The following is a 20556-nucleotide window of genomic DNA, read 5'->3' as shown; positions in this document are numbered from 1 at the left end:
TAGAATATGGTTTGTGTCCTTGAACCAGGAGATCTATTGCTAACTGTTATGTCAACAAGCAGTTTACCAAGTTTTTAGTAATATTAAAGTTTTAAACCCAACTTTGCACTTGAATTGTCTGGTTAAGTAGACTAATAAACATGAGTTCCTTAATATCATTTCTTAAAAAAGGAATAGTGAGATGATATGAGGTTAAAACATTAAGATCAGTTTTACCTATCACAAATTTTTTTTTTTTTTTTTTATCTGGCAGCCATATTGCCTTATTCCACGTAGTGGGATTTTCCGAGGGACTTTTCCCAGCTTAAAGATTTATCTAAGGGGTATAAGTCCAATGGAATGTAAGTAGTAAAAAAAAACAACAACACATTTTTATGGAAGAAGGTAACTGAACCTTAACTAGTTAGATTCTTTTCATACATATTACTTTCCTAGGAAATGTATTTTTTTCTCTTCTTTTGAGAGTCACTCAGTCATGCAATACGGAGGAAGATGTCGATTTGGAATGTGGTTAGAACAACGTCTTAAACAAACTGCTAAACAGCCAATTGTTGTTGTATATACAGCACACATACTCCAAAGAGGGAAGACCACAAGGAAACAAAGTGTGATTAGTAGATCATTCTTTAGCTTACATTCCTGCTAAATTATTTAATTATCTATAACATTGTGCTATAAGCTGCATTTCCTCAGCGGGAAGATCTACTGCTTTAAAAAGAACAGTAAACACCTTGAGTTTGCATTATAAAATGTGTAGTTATGCGAAACCAAAGAACTTTGCAATAGACTTTCATTATTTAAACACTGAAAATTGTAGTTTCTAATTCTCAAAATTTTAAATGCACACTGCAGGCTTCTCATGGCTAACCCTGCTACATAGCTTTCCCTAATTGGCTTTAGCTGATAACAACTGCAACGCAATGCATTATATACTAACATTATGACCATGACTAGCCTTGTTGTCTAGACTCCTCCCAATAAAATGGTGGACAGGCTTTGGCTATTTAAAACAATTGCAGGAAAGAAGATGTTAAATTAAAAAAAAAAAATTAGACTTGCCAATGTTATTCTATAGCAATGCAACATAAATATTTCATTCCAAAGTGTTTGCCGCCCATTTAAAGAAGAAATTAGCCTCATAGTGTTAAATTGGGGCCAGAGGCTTAGGCGGTATGGCTTTGTGGCAGAGTATGGATGACTGGGAAGGGCTCTCACAGAGCACTGAGACAGCGCGTAACAGGAGGGCAGGTCTGTCAAAGCAATGTTTAGCATCTTACACCACTGCAGTAGCAAGACTTAATAAATTAAAAATTGTCTAAACACCTGGTTATTAGCAAAATTGATTTCATGAAAATGGGGTTATTTTATACTCATAAAAAGGTCTGGAAAATCTGAAAAACTTTGTTTTGTAAATACATAACTTTACTAAATGTCATGAATGCCTCATGATTTTAGTTTGTATGGGGTTAATGTTTCTCTCTTTTCTTTGTGTGCTCCACAGAAAATTTAGCAGTGCACCATTTTCTGCTATCCAAAGCACAAATTAATTGCAAAATTTAACATAAAATATATTTAATGATAACTAGAGCTAATTTTAGCGTAATATTGGCTTTGATTTTAGCCGGGTGGTCAGTTAAATCAGCCAGGTGCTGCACCCGCTAAAAATGTGGGGGGCGCACTGGTCCCGTATTTGTGTGTCTGCTATGCACAACTTCTGATCAGAACCATCTAAAATCTGAGCTTAATCAGGTACGGCATTAAAAGCAACAGCGATATGAGTCAATTTAAAACAAAAAAACAAAACAACTTTATTTGCTTCTATTATCAAATTAACTTAAAGGGACACTAAACTTAAATTCTTTCTTTCATGATTCAGATAGAGCATGCAATTTTAAGCAACTTTCTAATTTACTCCTATTAAATTTTCTTCATTCTCTTGGTATCTTTACTTGAAATGCAAGAATGTAAGTTTAGATGCCAACCCATTTTTGGTGAACAACATGTGTTGTTCTTGCTGATTGGTGGATACATTCACCCACTAGCAAGTGCTGTCCATGGTTCTGAACCAAGAATAGCTTAGATGCCTTCTTTTTCAAATAAAGATAGCAAGAGAATGAAGAAAAATTGATGAGGAGTAAATTAGAAAGTTGTTTAAAATTGCATGCTCTATCTGAAGCACAAAAGAAAAAAATTGGGTTCAGTGTCCCTTTAATTGTTAGTATCTTTTAATAAAGAGACACCAAATGAAAGAAGTATTTTTTTTTATATTAAACTGTACACCAATAAAGTTTATTTAGACTTCCATATCCCTTTAACACTAAGGGTTAGAGGGCTTGTTTGTTTTTTGTCTCTCTGAGCAAGAATATTTCCTTATACAGCTGTGTGTTACAAATAAGATTGGCAGCTGGCGTATTGTCTTATATTCCACAGTGTCATCTTTCTAAAGCGCCATTATTCACACTTTTCCAATATGCTATGGAAATTTCTCCCACTCTTAGGACCGAGCATCATCTGGAGGTAATTTGCAGCTTTGAATTTCTGCCCTGGATACCATATTTTTTTGGTACACACCAGCATAAAATACCTCAAATATCTACAGAACTGGCAAGTCAACTGAAGCTGGGAACCACACACAAACTCCAGAAGCCCTGCACCGACGTTCATGTAAATAAAGATCTCAAGAAAGACAGGGATTTAGATCTATATACTCAACAATGTCATTATTATGTACTTACTAACTAAACTGTCTATGTCTTTTAGAAAGTGCATGACCCTATTAATATAAATATGGGTTACACATCTAAACCCACTTAAACAAAAAACAGAAAAGCTGACTTTGTAATGCATGCATTATAAATAGCGTTTTTTTTTTTTTTAAAAGCAACTATTAACCAATGATACAAAACTAACAAACTGTGCAATAAATAAGGACATATAAAGTAATTCCCATGTAGCTATGCTGGCACAATGAAAAAGTACACTAATCATTTGTTTAAATAAAAAAATGCTGGTATTTATGATTTATCTTGTAGTGGGACTTATGCCTGGGACGGCAATTGGCCTCATCACTCAAATGTTTCCCTTTGTTAAAGGGACATTAAACAATTTAAGATGGTAAGAAAAAAATGATAAAAAAAAACCCCCTCTGCAATATACTTTCATTATTTATTTTGTCCCCCTTTCCTGTATTTCCATTTTGAAATTGTGAGCTTTTCAGTTACTGTTAGAAACGGAAGTGCAGGACATTGTTATATTCCACACAGCCATTGGCTGCACACTCTAGTGACCTATTTATAAAACTGTTCCTAATTGGTCACAGCAGAGAAACTTACAACATGGCAGCACCCATTTCTTTATAGATATTAAAAGTTCACACTACTTAAACCACTAATGAAACTCTAAAAAATACATCTACATCAGACTAATCTTATCTTTGCCTGCATCATTCTATCAAGTATGTATTTAGTGTTTAATGTCCCTTTAAAGGGTCATAATAAAGCAATATGCAATAAAATGCTCTTATGAATTAAATAACTGTATTTTGTGCACAAATACTTGAATGTAACTTTCCCTATCCCCTTGCATAGTAAGGACATCTATTACTCTGCTTTTTAGCCTAAAGGGCCTTTATTGTTTATTTTATAAAGGGAATTGGATACACATTAATTTTTCATTTAAAAGCCATTTAGAAAATTGAGAAGCCAGCCACACATTTTTACAAGCCGAGTAATGGTGTTTATATATAACCTTACTGTAGAAATAGTTAGGAGCCATACATTTTTTTTCTAGGAACAGATGGGTATTTAGGTACATTTTTAGAAAAAGAAAAAAAAAAATGGAATGAGAACAGACCTAAAAAATCTTTCATGATTCAGATACAGTACTCAATTTTAAACAACTTTCTAATTTACTTCTATTATCAAACTTTCTTCTTAATCATGTTGCTGCTTTTCAAAAAAAAAAAAGTTCAGGAGTGTGCACGTCTGGACCACTATATGGCAGCAGTTTTGCAAGAAGGTTATCCATCTGCAAGAGCCCTAGAGCGCAGCAATATTTCCTGCCATGTAATGCTGTAGACACATACCTAGGTCTCTCTTCAACAAAGAATACCATGGAACTGATCAAATTTAATAACATTAAATTGGAACTTTTTTTTATTTTATCTGAATGTTTGGGTTTCCTATCTCTTTAAAGGGACACTGTAGGAAGGCTAAAAAGCCTCATTTTTATACAGAGAGTATCAATGAAAATAAAAGTGCAATCACTGCAAAATATCCTTTTTACAGCATGAGTTGCTAGAATGCATCTAAAATTCAAGACTTACCATAAATCCTGAAATTGCCAAGCTCTGCTTTAAAATGGATAGTATAGTCAAAATTGACCATTCATAATTCAGATAGAGCATGCCATTTTAAGCAACTTTCTAATTTACTCCTATTATCAATTTTTCTTCATTCTCTTGGTATCTTTATTTGAAAAAGTAGGAATGTAAAGCTTAGGAGCCGCCCTATTTTTGGTTCAGAACCTGGGTAGTGCTTTCTGATTGGTGGCTAAATGTAGCCACCAATCAGCAAGCGCTACCCAGGTGCAGAACCAGAAATGTAATAGGTTACATTTAAATAAAGATACCAAGAGAACAAAGAAATTTGATAATAGGAATAAAATAGAAAGTTGCTTAAAATGGCATGCTCTATCTGAATCACGAATGGTTAATTTTGACTAGACTATTCCTTTAAAGTATCTTGCATTCACTTGCTCTCATAATGGGCAAGATTGCATATGCGGCATTGCCCGCAAAAGCCAGAGACACCGGTTTTTATGCGGTTTTGGTATCGCATATACAGCGCCGCATATAAATGTGGCGTGTATATATTTCACCTGTCGTCCGCAATTTTTACTCCCATAAGCTAACATAGAACCGGGTCACAAATCACTATCACATATTCAGCACAAGGACTTACATGGTGAAAATGGAGGCGGGCGCAGCAAGACTTGGAGTATGTGAGCACCGTAACTCCTTGAAAATAGTAACTAACACCTAAAGCATGCGCAATATCTATATACCTCCTGTTCAAATCAGCCAATAGGATTTCAGTAGCTCTCATCCTATTGGCTCAAATCAGCCAATAGGAATTCAAGGTACCCCATATTTAAACGCGTACCTTGAATTCAATCCTCAGTGTGTGGCGGTGATCGTACTAAAAAGATCTCCACTCTCCATGGCTCCGTGGTCCTGGTCTTCAGTTCCGTGCCGGCTTGTTCCTGGAAGAAGATAGAAGATATTGCCGCTTGGAAGAAGACTTCAGCGCCGGACTTCAGGAACTGTGAGTACCTATCTGGGGGTTAGACTTGTTTTTTTTATATTTTTGGGGGGTTTATTTTTTTTTTTGTGTTAGGTTTTTTATTTTGGGGGTTTCGTGGGTGGGGGGGTTACTGTTAGAGGGGGGGACTTAGTATGTTTTAAGGTAAAAGAGCTGTTTAACTTAGGGCAATGCCCTACAAAAGGCCCTTTTAAGGGCTATTAGTAGTTTAGCATTTGATAAGGGGGTGTTTTTATTTGGGGGGGGCTTTTTTATTTTCATAGGGATTAGGATTCATTTTTTTATTTTTGATAATGTGGTTTATTATTTTATGTAATGTAAGAATTTTTATTTTTTGCAATCTTAGATTAATCTTTTTTTTTTTTAAAGTAATGTTAGCTTTTTTATTTTAAATTGTTTGTAACTTAGTATTTTTTAATTTAGTTAATTGGGGTTAATTTAGGGGGTGTTAGATTAGGGGGTTTAGTAATTTAATTAGTTATTTGCGTTGTGTGGGTTATTATCTGGGTTATCTTAAGCGCCGACAGAAATTTGTATTTACACTCATTTCTGGACATCACTAGTTTATCCGACTTACGCACTTTATGAACTGCCGGCGCCGTATATGCGATACCCCGATGTGCGAGGTGAAATTACGGACGGTGCGGGGTTCAGCAATTACACTAAATGTCTGGCTCATAAATATCCTTACGGGCTCCTAATTTTTTAACAAATGTTAAAAAATTTAGGAGCCAGTAAGGATATTTATGAGCCAGACATACTTTTAGGAGCCAGACAGTGCAATTTGTATATAGATATAGAGAACAACCCAAAAAAATAGGAGCCAAGGGTAAAATTCTAGGAGCCAGTGGCTTCCTGGCTCCTGGGTTTGTCGTGCCCTGTTTTATATGATGCTATAAAGGAGAGGTGAGCAAGATTTTTTTCTACCAAATTCTGAAATAATTGATAATGATATAATATAGCAACTGTTAGAGGGTCATTATAGTGTTAATATTAGATGCTGTAATCCAATACAGCATCACTGGTGTTAAAATGACACGCTCTAATCCGTTATCGCATGTAATTTCAACACTAGCGACTCTGTAATGTTATAGCCGGGCAGTGCTACTAGCACTCCAGATTGGATCATTGCCAGTTTTGTGCTTGGAACCAGCAGTGCTGGGGACCTTGGGTGGGATTTTATGTATGTGTTTAACCCCTTTGCAGGTTTGTGCTTGGAACCAGCAGTGCTGAGGACCTTGGGTGGGATTTTAACCCATAGCAATACAGCAGTGACCCCAAAAGAATGGGTATGCTAAAGAAAGTTTGCTTCTATGTACTATTAGTAAATACTTGAATAAAGATGTATTAAAGATATATTAAAATGTAGCTTTTAATTAAATTTCTTTAAAAAGCAACAAAAAAATGTTATGAGAGCTGCTTGTAGCTCACACACACACTTAAAAACACACCACCAGTGTATATATAAGATAAATAGTAACTAATGTTGAAGTCAATATCGATCGAATACTGATGCAATAGAAATGAGGCTAATACATTTCCAGTAGCAACACTGAGTGCTGTGTCTTTAAATATCTTTTTTTTATCTATTGTAAGCTTGCTTGTATTGCTTTTCTTCAGACCAGACACAATATTGTTACTCACTCCTAGTGATACTAAGAGCATACCACACTTTAGCAAAATAGATCATAGTACATTTTTAAACTAAGTCAACGTTGGCTTCTAATATTGTTTGTAACAACTGGAGGGCAGATTAAAATACAAAAAAATCACCTAATTTAAATTAATCTTTGCAGTGAAATTAAAGGACATTCTAGTACTAATGTAATTTAGGATATTTGACTCTGGCATAGCTTTTTTTTTCTTTAATGAATAAGATAGAGCATGTGGCTTTCAGCTGGTTGCCAGTAGTGCATTGCTGCTTCTTCAACAGAGAATACCAAGAGAACAAAGCAAATTAGATAATATAAGTAAACTGGAAAATTGTATTCCCTACCTGAATCATGAAAGAAAAATCTGGGGTTTCGTGTCCCTTTAAGCAGGTTTTCCTTAAAAGGGACAGTATACACCTTGCAATTAGAAGACATTTCTGTTGCTACAGAATAATATATCAGCCAAGTCTTAATGTTTTTAAAGCAAATTAACATCTTTTTTACTACAGTGTTACTGCCTTTTTCAATAGCCAAACTCCACCCACCGTTTGCTTTATTTGGAGAAACCAATCTGGGCTTTAGCCCACAGACAAGGCTAGCCACCGTTATACAATTTGTATAAAGTGAATTGTTTAGTAGTTGTTATCTTATGAAGCCAATAACAAATATGTAGCAGAGTTAGCATTGAGAAGTCAGCAGGGTGCATTTCAAGTTCAGAGAATTAGAAAATTACTTGATTTTCAGAACAAAATTACATGAAAGGGGGCAAAATAAATAATGCCTGTATATTGCAAAATTGTTTCATTACGTATAACTAAACATTTTATATAACATTCTCAAGATGTTGTTTACTATCCCTTTAACCCTTTGATGACAGGGTTAATGTGTCTACATTGGAATATTCCGATCGGGTCAGGGGGCATCCCTATGACGCTAGGCACAGCCACCATGATCCGATCCCATTCAAGAAGCGCCGTTAGCTTCAGGACAGCCAAACAGCTAGGATGTTCCATGCCGTCCTAATGGAGCTAAAGCCCAGCGCAGTAAGGACGGCATTTAACATCCTAACAGCGTTAAAAGTTTAACTTGCCTTGAAATGTAAGCTCACAAGCCCATATGTCCTGTATATTACCTGTTTACAAGGTGACCTACATCATCATTTTTCTAGTTGTCTATTTGTTAAATGTAAAATGTTTTAGCTCAGCAGACTTTTAATGCTTTACAAATAATAAAAGAAAAAACTTTAAAAAGGGACAGTATAGTCAAAATTAAACTTTTATGACTCAGATAGGGCATGCTATTTCTAAAATACTTTTAACTTCTGCAAAGAGGTTAAACACAAAGTTAAATTCTGCTCCAGAACAGCAATGCACATCTGGGAGCTAGCTCTGGTGAACTAATGACAAGTTACAGGCATATGTGAGAAGTCACCAATCACCAACTAGCTCCCAGTAATGTGCAGCAAACTATACCAAGCAAACAAAGTCAACTTGATAACAGAAAGAGTCAGCCACAGAAGTAACTTATTCATAGAAGTCAAATCATAAGAGCTCTGAGCTACCTGTATAGTTGAGAACATCTTCAGTTTTGGGAACAAAAAGAGTAATTGATTAGAAGAGAATTTGGGGGTAGTTATGGAATTATTTGGCGGAGGAACAGTAACAGCACAAACCTAAGCACTTGTGGGGTTATAGGCAGTTATAAAAACTGCGCAAGGTGATTGTGTGAGAGATTTTATGGGAGCATTTGTTGGAGCATAAAAACCAAAGAGTCACAAAAGTATTTATGGGAACATTTGGTAGAACAGTTGTGTTAACAGTTATAGCCATTAGAGGGACCAAAAGTCATTTTTATATAAGATTAATATAAATCAGCAATTAAACACTACATCAGATCGAAATACAAAAAACATGATCAGAGATACAGCCATTGAAAAATGGATGTTCCCGGTCTCCCTTGTAGCCATAGATGTAAATAAACGTTTGATCTAAAAGTTATTATGTACAATGTAACAGGGTCACCTAACTTAACCTTTTAAAGCCGTTATGCCGTTCCATTCCGTCATAATTAGACTGGGCTTTAAAGCCGTTATGACGGAATGGAACGTCATAACTAACGGCTGTCCTGAAGCCTTCTGTGCTTCAGGGATTTAATCGCGGTCTGGAGGGCGTTCCTAGGATTGTAGGGACGCCCCCCAGATGCGATCCAATAATTGAAATCTCGCGATCGTATGCACGATCGCGTAGTTTCAATTTGTCTACATCGGAACAGTTGTTCCGATGTAGGCACTTTAACCCTGTCACGAAAGGGTTAAAGGGAACATGAATGTGCAAAAAGAAAATGCTCTAATATTTCAATCATTTTATTATTGCACTAGTACATAAATATAACTGTGTTTAACCCCTTCAAAATGATTAAACACATAGTTAGCTCCAGAGCAGCAATGCAATGCTGGGAGCTAGTTAAACAAGTCTGATGACAAGAGACAAATGCGTGTAGCCACCAATCATGACATGCGTTACCCGAGCAAGTTTAAATTTGACTTTACTATCCTTTTAAAGGGACAGTCTACTCCAGAATTGTTATTGTTTAAATAGATAGTCCCTTTATTACCCATTCCCCAGTTTGGTGTAACCAACACGGTTATATTAAAAAGGGAGTCAAGTCAAAATTAAACTTTAAAATGATTCAGATAGGGCATGCAATTTTAAACAACAAAAAGTATATTAATATAATGGTGTTTGTTATGCAAAACTTGTGAATAGGTAATAAATGGATTATCTATCTTTTAAAACAATAACATTTTTGGTGTAGACTGTCCCTTTAATATACTTTTTACCTCCGATTAGCTTGTATCTAAGCCTCAGCAGACTGTCTTTTTTTCAGTTCTTTTGACGGACTTGCATCTTAGCCAACCAGTACTGACTCATAAATAACTCCACAGGAGTGAGAACAATGGTATCTATATGGCGCACACATGAACTAGAGCTGTCTAGATGTGGAAACAGTCAAAATGCACTGAGATAAGAGGCTGCCTTCAAGGGCTTCGAGCCTACCTATGTTTATCTTTCAACAAAGAATACCAAGAGAATAAAACATATTTTATGATAAAAATAAATTGGAAAGATTAAAATCGCATGCCCAATCTGAATCATGAACGTTTAATTTTGACTAGAGTGTCACTTTAAGCCAATGGAGGCAGTTCAGTCTCACTAGGGGATTCCAACAAATCAGTTTCAGAGATATTTAAAAGAAAAAGCTGGCAAAATAAATACTGAACATACATTGAACATTCTATATTAAACAATTTAGGTGGAGCAATTATACGATCAGTCTGAGAATAATTAGGCAGAAATAAACTCATAAATCACATATTTATACAGATGGCAGCAAACAACTGTTTCCCTGCTTTATATGTGCTTATTTTGTCCAGAGATATCGTTCACATTTCTGTTTGAGTCTGTTTTTCATCAAACTACAACACAGGGCGCCCTAGCATTGCTAAATAGGTGGTTGAGTTAAGGTTATTTTTTAACAAAACAACATATTTATTGAGCAGACAGGAACATGGATAAATACCTATTTGGTTGCAAAGTTGTATATTTTTGAAGTATTCACATTACCTTTCTGCTACACATTTCTTAGCAACAAACACCCCTATCTAGCAAAACTGTAACAACACAAAGTGTCAAATCAATGGGAAATGCAAATTCAGCAATAATGTGCTGTTCTTCTTTCCCATAAATCTCTTGTTACCAACCACTAAATTGTTGTTTTTCTTATAAAACAATAATAATATTAAGTTAGATTTTGTCACTTGAGTGTTTATCTGCTACAGAATATTAAATTTGTGAAATTGTTCTATAACCACAAAAAAACAAACAGATAATTGTCATTCACTGTTAAACCCACTGTACATATTACAGGAATATCATATTCATAATCAGAATAGAAATACTGACTCTTATAAATTTACTTACAGACGTTTAGCTTTAAAAGTACAATTTAACACAAAATCCTTCATACAATGTTGTAATAGTGTAGAGAATAAACAAATGCAGTTTAAGTATAGTATGATATATTTTGCTTACTGTTACTGTAATTGTATAATGTTTCCCATTGTCCCCAGAGACAGAAGTTACAGTCCTCTGAATTTAGACAACTGCCCCTGCAACAGCCTATACAGTGACTGTTTGATCAGTGCAGGAGATATTTATTTGTATCCTTATTTGGCAACAGCAATGTAGATAAAATAAAACACTTTTTTTTTAAACCAGCATGTCCTTGCATTGCAAAACATTTATCCTGTATAAAGATCTCTTACAAAGTAATTACTGATATATATCCCTTTAAGTTCTACCAAATTTTAGATCCTCAGTAACTTACCCTGGAAAATGATTTATATGCAGGGGTTTTCCTTTATAGATACATAGCATAAAAGTTGAATGTCAAGATAAAAACCTAGGACTGTACAAGAAGCCTAAATAAGTTACGTAATGCAAACAGCAATCATAGAATGAACAAGTTGTAGGGAATCCTAAACAAAGCAATCACACTAATACAACTAGTCACTGATTTATTGTAGTCACACATAGCAAAGCTGTCAACACCACAAATTCATAGAATTCTCTGCATGCAAAAGAGCATAGCTCTTTATTATAATCATGTGAATGACTTACAGCTGCAACACACGAATCAAAACCCCTAAACTGATGTCACAAAGTTTATTTCAGCGATTCATAAGTTAATTCTTTTTACTTAATGTGGCTGTAATAACTGGAAGTGAAAAACTAACCTTGTAAGTTTATGTTAAAAGTCAGATTTAAAGGACGAAATCCATTATTCAGGATTGACTGTGCTTCCTTCAGTGCAACTTTAAGGAGAAACCACAATATTTCCCCCTCATTCAGCAGTTTCCAGAGTCCTTTCACACTCCCGTCCCCCTTCACTCTCTCCTGCTTTCTTTCCTCTGCCTCCTCTCTCTCTCCCCTCTTTCTGTTCCTTCAGGGGTAAGAATATGATCAAATTTCAGAGCCAGCCCTCCAAACAAGCATAGGAAATGACATCACCGACAGCACGTTAACTCTTTCACCTGCTAGGGGGATGGCATCATAGACTAGATAATGTGACAAGGGCAAAGGTTATTGTCTTCAAGGTCCTAGGTCAGATTTCAAGTATTCATTTAGGTAATTTACCGCTCCAGTACAGCTTCTGTATGTAGTGTGTGTGTATATATATATATATATATATATATATATATATATATATATATATATATATATATATATATATATATATATATATATATATATATATATATATATATATATATATATATATATATATATTGTCACACAGGTGTTTGCTATCTGCGCGCAGGACAAAAGCACTGCAGTATCAGGGTGACTAATAAAATCACGTTGCACGCATAAAATACATTGAATAAAATGTTTAAAATTATTATAAACTTGCATAGTGTGAACAGTACTACTGTAGACTATACGTTATGGGAGACGTTTATCTTCGGTATCAAATGCACAAATAATTTGTAATAATGCATTTTATTGTTTCTGGATTGGTGTGTGATGTAATTTTGCACATATCCCTCCCACCTTTCGTGTATTCAGCTCTAAGCATTATGCAAGAATTATTCAAATACATATGATTTTTGTAATAATAATAATAATAATAGCAATAATACAAACTGCCTTTCCGGTGACCATGCATGTACAAAATAAAGTGGTGACATATCTGTATTTTTCTGTCCACATGTCCATGAATAGGCAGGTTTGCTCAAAGTTCTATAAAAGGTGCATATCTTCCATTTCAAGCACGCAAAGAGACATTTATTTAAAGTTTGTAGCATAATTTGGTGCTTTAACAGTTACATATTTAATCTGTTTTATTTTTTTTTTGGCATATCACTGTTTGCTAGAATAGTGGGAGCTGTCCTTATTAGCCAGTGAACAATTTGTCCCTAGGGATGAGGTGTGCATTAACACCTCCTATTAACTTCATATCCAACTTAGTTATAAGGGCTCAAACATATGAGATTTCAGGTGTTAGTGAAAAAAATGCTGCAAAGGGCTTTAACATTAAGATACATACATATAAATCTTTAAAAATGTATATGTATGTTTATATATGTATACATATGTATTTATATGTGTATATATGTATTTACAGGCATATACACACATATATTTATATATAAATGCATTGGAGCCCTTTGTAGTTATGTGGATGAAAACATGCAAAAACCATATTTATTGTGTATTCATTTTTAAAAACGTGTTATAGTATATATTTACTGAAAATATTTAACATTCCAATGTTCTGCATATAGCAGAATATGTTCTATGTATTTTTAAAGATGTATTCCTATATATTTGTATATATCTATAACTATATATAATCATGTATATATATATATATATATATATATATATATATATATATATATATATAGGTATAGATACTGTATATATTGTACAAAAATACCATTTTATATATATATATATATATACATATACAATATATATATATATATATATATATATATATCAATATGTTTTTATGAATAAATAGAACATATTCTGCTATGTGCAGAACATTGGAATGTAAAATATTCATATTGTTATGTCTGGTTAGTGCACTTGAGAATATGCGATCGGGTTAGCACGTGAATCGGGTGTTAGGTTTTTTCCCCACTTTTGTTTACTCCATTGACTTCTATGGGGGAAGAGGTTATCTTTTGCGCAACAGTCTAATTGCGGTAAAAGTAATCTGTTTGCGCATGTTGGGTTAGCGCGAGCGCAATATCTTTTTACTTTTAACTCATAATACCAGCACAACCCGACACTCTCAAAAAGATTACTTTTAGCACAATTAGCGCTCTATCGGAAGCGGTAAATACTGTTCCACTTGTAATCTGGCCCATAGTCTGCTTCTGAATATACAGGTGAAATTCGAAAAATTAGAATATCTTGCAAAAGTTGATTTATTTCACTAATGCAACTTAAAAGGTGAAACTAATATATGAGATAGACTCATTACATGCAAAGCAACATAGTTCAAGCCGTGATTTGTCATAATTGTGATTATTATGGCTTACAGCTCATGAAAACCCCAAATCCACAATCTCAGAAAATTAGAATATTACATGCAATCAATAAAACAAGGATTGTACATAGAACAATATCGAACCTCTGAAAAGTATAAGCATGCATACTGTATGTACTCAGTACACGGTTTGGGCCCCTTTTGCAGCAATTACTGCCTCAATGCGGCGTGGCATGGAAGCTATCAGCCTGTGGCACTGCTGTGGTGTTATGGAAGGCCAGGATGCTTCAATAGCGGCCTTCAGCTCTTCTGCATTGTTCGGTCTCATGTCTCTCATCTTTCTCTTGGCAATGCCCCATAGATTCTCTATGGGGTTCAGGTCAGGCGAGTTTGCTGGCCAATCAAGCACAGTAATCCCATGGTCATTGAACCAGGTTTTGGTGCTTTTGGCAGTGTGGGCAGGTGCCAAGTCCTGCTGGAAAATGAAGTCAGCATCCCCATAGAGCTCATCTGCAGAAGGAAGCATGAAGTGCTCCAAAATCTCCTGGTAGACGACTGCGTTGACCCTGGACTTAATAAAGCACAGTGGACCAACACCAGCAGATGACATGGCTCCCCAAATCAATACAGACTGTGGAAACTTCACACTGGACTTCAAGCATCTTGCAGTGTGTGCCTCTCCATTTTTCCTCTGGGTCCTTGGTTTCCAAATGAGATGCAAAATTTGCTCTCATCAGAAAAGAGAACTTTGGACCACTGAGCAACAGACCAGGTCTGTTTTTCTTTAGCCCAGGTAAGACGCTTCTGAAGTTGTTTGTTGTTCAGAAGTGGCTTGACAAGAGGAATACGACATTTGAAGCCCATGTCCAGGATCCGTCTGTGTGTGGTGGCTCTTGATGCACTGACTCCAGCCTCAGTCCACTCCTTGTGAAAGTCCCCAACACTTTTGAATGGCCTTTTCCTGACAATCCTCTCCAGGCTGCGGTCATCCCTGCTGCTTGTGCACCTTTTTCTTCCACACTTTTCCCTTCCACATAATTGTCTATTAATGTGCTTTGATACAGCACTTTGGGAACATCCAACTTCTTTTGCAATTACCTTTTGAGGCTTTCCCTCCTTATGGAGGGTGTCAATGATGCTTTTCTGCACAACTGTCAGGTCAGCAGTCTTGCCCATGATTGTGATTCCTACTGAACCAGACTGAGAGACCATTTAAAGGCTCAGGAACCCTTTGCAGGTGTTATGGCTTAATTAGCTGATTAGAGTGGGACACTTTGAGCCAAGAATATTGCACCCTTTCACAATATTCTAATTTTCTGAGATTGTGGATTTGGGGTTTTCATGAGCTGTAAGCCATAATCATCACAATTATGACAAATTACGGCTTGAACTATCTTGCTTTGCATGTAATGAGTCTATCTCATATATTAGTTTCACCTTTTAAGTTGCACTAGTGAAATAAATTAACTTTTGCACGATATTCTAATTTTTCGAGTTTCACCTGTAATCCCCAAATTACAGAGGGCAGGAAAAAATGAAGAGGATGAGATTTCCAATACAAATATGGTGCAACCTATTCCAACCTTTTATCGGTCATTGAAAGCTGACTCCGTATGTTTGTCTGTTAACCGCATATGTCGTCACCATCATATCTGCAGAACCTTCAGAATTGCTAAGTACCACTGTCAACAGAAAAAAAATGTTTACTTACAAGGTTAAACTATTGTTCTGTTTGTTACTGAAACAACGGGGGTTAAACCACTCCTCTTTATTACTTTCACAATGGGATTTAACTCTTTTGTGACTGAAACACACTGAACAGTAATTTTACCTTCATTATGCCAGTGTTTTAACCCTTTTATGTTAGTAATCTATAGAGAAATTATTTGTTCCCTTTGTGCCAGCAACAGGTAAAGCTGTAGTTTAACACCTGCAGCGTGTGATACTAGAGTAATATGGGTTAAAACAGGGTTCTAGGACAAGAGTGTACCAGAGCTTCCAACTGTGCCTGTTTGAGACAGTCCCTAATCCTGAGCTCTGTCCTGCTATCCCTCTGAGTGCCAGTTCTGAGAAATCACCCTTAGCTTTGCCCACGGACAAACCAGACATGCACACAAACCGCCCAAACACACCCAATGGCTACACAGACACACCCATGATCCACCCACTATCTACTTGTGACCCTGCCCCCTCCTGACACCCGCAAAAAAATAGCGACACCCCTTCCTCACTTATACCTAGCCACAAATGCTGGTAGGTATGGGGTATAATTATTAATCCAAATGTGACAAGTACAGGTTGTAAGGAGGGATGAAGTAAGGTCATTTCAAAGTGAAATACTAGTGTTAAACTTAAAGGGACAATCTTGTACTTACAAAATATATGTGCAGTAGATGAGTGTGAATTTTTTTTAATACATTACCGCCTTGCTTGCTGCAGTTGTTTTTCATTAGTCATGCTCCTTCCTACCATTTGCCACAACTAGCCGCTACCATTATATTTGCAAACCCTCCATTGCAAACCCTATATTATTATCATCTTTTCTTAAACCAATTAGGGTTAGGCTTGTTTAGCTTGTCATGTACACTTCAATTCTTAGAACTGAAACCCCACAGTTTTTAGACTTAAATTACTGGAAAATGAATCCAAATAAATGACAGTATATTGTAAAGTTGTTTTCCTATACATAAGTAAACATCCTATTTTACAATATCAAGGTGCTTACTGAGCCTTTCACTTACTTGCTTTGCAGTGCCTGCCGGTGAGCCATTCATTAGGTTCATATCAATGCTTGCTATAATGTTTGTCTGTATCCCCATCTTGACCTGGAGAGAAAAATTTTAACTCCTTAAAATCAACATTAATCGGTAAAAAAAAAAAACTGTCTGAAAAGACAGATTTTACAAAATTCATAGATAAGCAACTGGTCTCACCCGACTAAAATATTCACTTGCTTATCATTGCTAAAATAAGTGATAACTATCATGATTTAAAAAAATAAATAAAAAAATAAGGTCTAGCTAAATATCATACACGTAGAACAACTTTGTTGTTGGTAAAGTATACTGATTGTGAGAGAAATACGAATACTGTACATGTCCCTGTATACGTAAGGCAGGGAAGGAGTAACCACTACAAATAGAATATAATCCAACCCTTGATTAAAAATGCATCTCAGATTAGGCCAATAAAATGCTGAAGGATAATTAAGAAGTAGTGATTATTATTATTATACTATCTGTTCCTGAAACTATCCACCTAATCAAATGTTTATATTATTCTTAGCATTCATTGGGTACAGTTAAAGGGACATGTTACTCAAAATAAATTCTCCTTCATCTATGGTACAACTGTAAGGAACAAAAAGTTGTAAGAAATATACCTGGCTTTTTCGTTATTTAAAGGGACATAAAACCCAATTTTTTTTCTTTCGTGATTTAGATAGAGAATACGATTTTAAACAACTTTCCAGTTTACTTCTATTATCTATTTTGCTTCTTTCTCTTAGTTTCTTTTGAAACAACAATGCACATGGGTGAGCCAATAACAAGGCATACATGTGCATCCACCAATCAGCAGCTCCTGAGCCTATCTAGATATGCTTTTCAACAAAGCATACCAAGAGAACGAAACAATTAGATGATAGAAATAAAATGGAAGGTTGTTTAAAATTGCATGCTTTCTCTGAATCAAGAAATAAAAAAAAATGGATTTCATGGCCCTTTAAAGGGACAGTCAACACCCAGCAGAACTTAATACCATCATTTAGATAATCATAATAAGATGCGCCTGCACTACCTCCCCTGTTTAATACCGCTAACGATATGAAGTAATCGTCCACAGCACATACGTTTTTCAGCTGTAGACATGGCCGCCAAACTCCTCCCCCTCTTCCTTCGTCACCCTTCTCTATAGATCTCAATGCTTGTTTGTGTTCTTGCTAATGCGCATGCGCATTAGAAATTCCTCTCTGCTAGCAAGCAGAAATTTGAACTGCTGCTGGGAATCGCCGTGACCGCAGGTAAAGAATCCGACCGAGGATTCTATTCTGATTGGCTGCTTATTTTAAAAAGAAACTTATTACGTTACATTGGGTGGAGTTTGGCAGCCATGTCTAGAGCTGAAAAAGGTATGTGCTGTGGACAATTACTCCAAATCGTTAGAGGTATTAAACAGGGGAGGTGGTGCAGGCGCATCTTATTCTAAGTATCTAAATGATGGTCTTAAGTTCTTCCCGGGTGTTGACTGTCCCTTTAATCTTATATCAACTAACCAGAGTATCTGCAAGAAGTTATATTTCAGCTGCTCTTTCTACTTTCCTCTGTACAGTTAAATAAAAAAAAAACAGACTGTCAGCATCTTCAGTTCACACTTTCCTTTGATATCATCTTATAGGATTTCACTGTGATCTTTTGAGATTTCAGGGGAACTTACATGCTAGATGCACACTCCTTTGAAAGTCCTAGGACAAACATCTGAACTAAAACATTAAAAGGACATAAAACCCAAAATTTTCTATCAAGATTCAGATAGAACATAGAATTTTAAACAACTTTCCACTTTACATCTATTATTACATTTTCTTATTTTTCCTGTTATCCTTTGTTGAAAAGCAGGAAGGTAAGTTCAAGAGAGTGCATGTGTCTACAGCACTATATGGCAGCAGTTGTGTAACAGTTATACATTAGCAAGAGCACTAGATGGCAGCACTATTTCCTATCATGTAGTACTTTGGGCATGTGCACGCTACCTGTCTAGATATCTCTTCAACAAAGAACAACAAAATAATGAAGCAAATTTAATAATAGAAGTAAATTGGAAACTTTTTTTAAAATTGTATTCTCTATCTGAATAATGAAAGAAAAAATGTGGGTTTCATTCCCCTTTAAAGTCTCTCTACATTGTGATATTTTGATTAGACATTTCAAGGTTACATATATTCCTTTTTTTACATAGAGAAGTTAATGGGATGTGGTATAAGATCAGTTTATCCAGCTGTTACTATCTATGATGCTAAATTTGCATAAAATATCCCTTTAAACACCACTCCATGCTAGTATATATTTAAAGGACTTGAATAAGGATGGGCAAATGTACTGAAAGTGTGATTCGTTTGTTAGAACAAATAGTCCTGTGGACATTCGTTTTGGACAATCGAATGTTGAAAAGAATGAAATCCATTAGGATTCGGTAATCAAATGTAATTTCTGGTTTTCGAATGTTCATAATTAGATCGAATATCCACATTTAACATTCAATTAAACAAATACTATTCAGAAGTTCAATAGTTAATGTGGTAGGGAATTTAGTAAACTGTTACATAATAGATAAAAATATATCAATTTGAATGTTTCAATTTCGAATATTGCATAATTTGAATATTACATTTAAAGAGAGCATTAGAAATACTATTACAAATATTGATTAGAATTTTTGTAATTTGAATATTGCATAATTCGAATCAAATTATTAGAAACATTTTAATCATATATTAAAGTTAAAGAAAGCATTAGAAATACCATTACATTAAACGAATATTAGAATGTTGTACAAACATTAGAAATTCAAAACAAACCAACGAATGTGTTAAAATTTGTTTCATTTTTTGTATGTTGCAAAACATTCGCCCATCCCTAGACTTGACCTACACCAAATTTTAGGAAGGATGATACCTCGAGTCATACCCTTTACAAAATAATGAAAAAAGTTCCAGCACAAATTTAAACATGTAACAGGTTTAGAACAAATACAAAATCTTTACCATGACTAGAAAAAAATAAGGAATTGAAGATTCCAGTAAATGGAATACACTAAAGGAAGATAGAACTTTAATTGAGGCAAAGAAATGACAAGCTCTACCTCTCCATGTTGCCACAAATTAATAACATTACCACACTGTTTTGTCTAATATCCACATGCTATCTAGTTGGGGTTCTGGGGGGGGATTGATGGGAGAAGATATGGACCATTAATATTTACTGTGGTACCCCATACCTCAAAGGTGCCAGCTGACTAGGAATTTCCACGGTATTACCATTTTTGTTACGTTCTGCGATTTATGCTGAGCAAGAAGAAATGTATAGAACGGTGAATTATGAATGAAAACAAAAATAATAAATAAATATAGGAATAGGTAGTAGAGCATGGTGTCCACAAGTACCCACTGTACCCTTGATTATTAGTTTTGTGGCCAGGTTTTTGCACCTCGAAAAGCGAAGGCCTAGAATAACTCCTGGTGCGATCATCAGTAATGTGAAGAATTAAAAACAATTATATAGCTATAATGAGCATTGTATATAATAATAATAATAATAGCAAATTATATAGAGCTTTTCTCTGGGTTGGGCTTAAAACGCTTTACACAAGTGATATATACATAAGAGGGTTAGAAGTTACAGATTTGATTCCTGAATGGCTTGTGTAACTAGGAAATAAGTAGGTCTTGAGTCTTTGTTTGAAAATGTCTAGAAGTGACTTCTTTCACTGTGTTTGGGAGAATGTTCCATAGAGATGGGGCAGCA

General features: G+C 35.3%; 1 protein-coding gene across 1 annotated transcript in view; it reads right to left on the bottom strand.

The window, feature by feature from the left end:
• Positions 1-11965, bottom strand: part of PLEKHH1 (pleckstrin homology, MyTH4 and FERM domain containing H1) — a 260142-nt gene extending 248177 nt beyond the window's left edge. The window contains exon 1 of the mRNA XM_053697836.1: positions 11769-11965. The gene's annotated coding sequence lies outside the window, so the exon portion shown is untranslated. The remainder of the gene's footprint in view (positions 1-11768) is intronic.
• Positions 11966-20556: the final 8591 nt, after the last annotated feature.

Source organism: Bombina bombina, chromosome 1, assembly GCF_027579735.1.
Source record: "Bombina bombina isolate aBomBom1 chromosome 1, aBomBom1.pri, whole genome shotgun sequence".
Taxonomy (NCBI): Eukaryota; Metazoa; Chordata; class Amphibia; order Anura; family Bombinatoridae; genus Bombina; species Bombina bombina.
Note: the sequence above shows the minus strand (reverse complement) of the source record. Positions and strands in the feature narration are given on the sequence as shown.